The sequence below is a fragment of the Solanum dulcamara genome, chromosome 7 (assembly GCF_947179165.1).
Source record: "Solanum dulcamara chromosome 7, daSolDulc1.2, whole genome shotgun sequence".
Lineage (NCBI taxonomy): Eukaryota > Viridiplantae > Streptophyta > Magnoliopsida > Solanales > Solanaceae > Solanum > Solanum dulcamara.
The window spans coordinates 61951497-61955868 of record NC_077243.1 but is presented as its reverse complement, the minus strand read 5'-3'; positions in this window follow the sequence as shown (position 1 = coordinate 61955868).

Sequence of the window (4372 nt, the reverse complement as noted above, 5' to 3'; positions counted from 1 at the left end):
TTTCTTATTTTCCCCACTTCTCCCAAGTGTGAGTTAGAGGCAAGGGTTTCTGAAAAATCCTCCAAAAAGGTTGTTCTTAAATGAAGAAGAGGAGGAGAGGAAATCTCAGCTTTTGAAAGGCTTCAACCTAGGAAATTCAATCTGGTCTTACCCGTGAAATATCTGAAACCAATGAATTCAGCAGTGTTATCTCTCTGTAAATGCTTGGCATCCAGGTAGGCTAGGCTTCTCTTTTCTGAGTAGTAAACCTATACCTACTGTGTAATATAGAAGGAAAATTAATGAGAATTCATATACTAAGTTGTGGGTCATGGGTTACGGGTAGAGATCTGGTTGTGATAGGGTCAAATTCGAATGTGACCTGGGTATAAATGAGTTGTAGTGAATTGAGAAGTTATTGATTATGATGTTTTGTGTGCAACTAGTTAATTTATATCAATCATAAAACCTCATACCGAAAAGTAAAACCATTAGATTTTGAGGTTAGACCTATAAGGTTTGGTAGTGTAGACGTTGATTATTTCTGAAATTGTGTTAAATGTGTAATTGAGTTACTTATGATATGCCTAAACGTGTATAAATAAGGGTAACAGGTTAGTTCTTATATAAATAAGCAATTGCTAGCCTATTTTGTGATGAACCTGTTCTTGGTGATATAAATATTGTAAGTGCTGAATGTTATTGTGAATGTGGTATGTTTGGATTGGGTGTCATGTTCTGACACACATATGAATTGAATGTTACATTTCGACATGTATTTAAAAAGAGTATCACATTCTGACACATTCTTGGATCGAGTGTCATGTTCCGACACAAATATGACCAAATTGGGTCCCCTGAAAGATCCAAGTATGTGTGTGTGGATGGTCCCATGAGAGGACCTAATGGTGTATGTATTTTTATGTGATAATATGGTTAGTGATAGATGATCCATGGACTGAGAACTATAATGAATTCTTGAGTTGAGGTGTGCTAGATATAGAAGATTTTGATCATAAATACACTTATCGGTAGGTTAGAGGATTGGCCCTGTTAGTCCTGGATGTGATCTATATGGCATAATCTTATTTTGTTTTTATATAATTAGAAGTTGAGATTTCTAGTTTCCAAAGAGTGCTACCATTGTTATTTTCATGAATAACTGAGGTAGAGATAGTATCTAGAACGCAAGTGAGGAGGAGAGTGTGGTTGTTAGATGGATATGCTTTAGTTTTAAGACAATCAGACCAACTAGTAAGGGTTGGGTAAAATCATTGAATGGTTAAGGTTGATAGGTGGGGACTATTGGGGTGATGGAATAATAGTAAGGTGGGTTCCTAACCCACAATTTTAAGTTATGACTAGGGTGGTAATAGAATCGTATTATTTAGGGTGGTGAATACCCTAAGAGTGAGAATAAGGAGTGCACTTATTGGGCTGGGGTGGCTAAATTGAGAAAGTCTAACTATTATGATATCTCTTACTTTTTTGTTCATATATTATGCGGTGGGTATCAGATTAAATGATGAAACCTACTAGTATGTGTTGTTTGTACTGATACTACTCTTGTTATGCCACTTGGCATAGTATGGTTACAGGGTCAGTTATGTCTCATAGGTGAAGACGAAGGCAATCCTCCAGCAGCCTCTTTTTTCCCTTATCTTGGTGGAAGCTGGGTTATTGGTCTTTTGTTTTATTTCTATTTTTAGTCGCTCTTGTACTTTCTTAGACTAGTATCCTTGGGGGATTTTGTATAGTTGTGTAAGCTGGTCTTAATATAGTTTTCTTTAAAATTTTGGTTTACTTATTCAAGTTTGTTTTAAATTCCCGCAATTGTTCTTATATAAGGGTTCTCCTTCTTAGGGTGTATAGTGGGTGCCCGCACGGTCTGGTGGGTTGGGTCGTGATAATATGACATTAAAAGAGAAGAAAATTATTATATATTCGTGTATAAATGTTTTTTTGCTGCATTGACATGCGTATAATGAAGCACTTAATATAGAGGTAATATTTATTTGATGTGGGATTGGTATGACTTTGAAACCTTAATAACAGAGTCAAGTTAGTTGTTCAGTGTTAATAGAACATTACATTCCATTTTTTTAAATAAGATTTTGTGGTTAGTATTGGAAAAATGTGGATCAACACAAAAATATATATGATCAAAATAGTGAAAATAAAATGGGAAAAATAATGATATCAAATTTTTTATGTGAAAACCGAAATAAGGAAAAATCACGGGCCAAGAGAAGAAACTGATATTAGTATAGTAAGGAATTTTACACCATTTAGTCACGAGTACAATACTAAAAATTAACTACCACACACTCAAAAGGAATAACACTCTTTTGATTTAACACCTTACAAAATACCGCTCACACTCTATTTTTCTTCACAAACTATTTTCTTATAGTCTAAGGAATACCTCATTTTTCTCTCTAATATTTTTCTCTCTTATCTTGGTGTATTTAACAAATGAGAAAGAGTGCCTATTTATAGGGAAAAAATTATTTTCTTATGTTATTGATGACATCAATTAGAAACCAAAATTCAAACTTTGTTAGGTATCTTCATAGTAAAAAATGGTGAGATTTGGTTATTGAGATTTTTTTTTTCAACTACCAATCCACATTTTTGACCCACTAATTTTTCAACCTAACAAAGAAGAAACAATTGTGGCATGTGATGGATACCAAAAAATCTCCTCCTCTAGTCCCATGCACCAGAAGGTGGTATCTTCATCTTCCCAGAGAGAGCTCATGCCAACAAGTTCTTTGCAAAATTCGAACTTTTCCCTTGTTATCACTTTGATCAACATATCTGCAGGATTCTCATTCGTAGAGATATTTTCAACCTGAATAGATTTGTCTTCTATATTTTCTCGAATTTAGTGATATCTCACGTCGATATGCTTTTCTCTTGCATGGTATATGGAGTTCTTGCTCAAGTCTATTGCACTTTGACTATCACAATAGATGACATAATCCTTTTGATTTAAGCCAAGCTCTTGAAAAAATTATTTGAGCCTTATCATCTCCTTGCCAGCTTCAGTAGCTGCAATATACTCAGCTTCAGTTGTAGACAGTGCAACACAATTCTGCAACTTCGATTGCCATGTTATAGCTCCCCCTGAAAAAGTAAACAAATATTCAGTAGTGAATTTTCTGTTATCAAGGTCACCTTCTATATCAGCATCTGGATAGCCCTTCAAGATTGGATTTGATCCTTCAAAACACAAATATATATCTGAGCTTTCTCTCATATAATTGAGTATTCACTTTACAGCTTCCCAATACTATTTTCCTGGATTGTCGAGAAGCTTGCTGACAACACCAACTGCATGAGCAATATCAGGTCTAGTGCATACCATTGCATACATTAAACTTTCGACGATGGAGGAATATGAAACTTTGGCCATGCTCTCTTTTTCCTTCCTATCTGTAGGACATATCTTCTTGATCAACTTCATATGACCAGCAAGAGGTGTGTTAACATGCTTAACACTCTTTATGTTGAAGCGCTCTAGTACACATTCAATGTACTTTTCTTGTGACAGATAAATATTCCTTTCATTCCTGACACTAGTAATTCTCATGCCCAAAATTTGCTTGGCATGACCCAAGTCTTTCATAGCAAAAGACTTATACAACTCTTTCTTCAACTCGTCAATCTTGGAAGTATTTCTGCCCACAATCAACATATCATCCACATATAGCATGAGGATGATAAAATCATCGTCAAATTTTTTTTGTACAAATACACAATAATCTGAAGAAGTCTTCTTGTAGCTTTGCTCCCTTATAACAGATTCAGACTCGGTCTTGAAAACCGAAGTATTTTGTGAAATACCGGGGGTTCGAATCCCTCTCATACCACTGTCTAGTAGCTTGCTTTAGCCCGTAGAGACTCTTTTTGAGTTTGCATACAGAATTTTCTTTACCATTTACTTTGAAGTCCTTAGGTTGTTCTATATAAATCTCCAATTCTAGGTCACCATGAAAAAAAGTCATCTTCACATCTATCTGCTCAATCTCTAAATTAAGACTAGCAGCCAAACCAAGAACTATACGAATGAAGAAAAATTTCATGATAGGAGAAAATATTTCGTCAAAGTCAATACCCTTCCTTTGACCAAATCATTTAACAACCAATCTAGCTTTGTACCGGGCTTCAAGCTTTGTTCTTCAACTTAACTTTGAATACCCACTTATTCTTCAAAGCTCTCATTCTTCAACTTTAACTTTGAATAGCCATTTGTTCTTCAAAGCTCTCATGACCTTAGGCAATTTCACCAACTTATAAGTGTGGTTCTCATGGAAAGATTTCATCTCATTTTACATGGCTTCAATCCATTGATCGTTATGCTCATCTTCCATGGCATCCTCATAACACC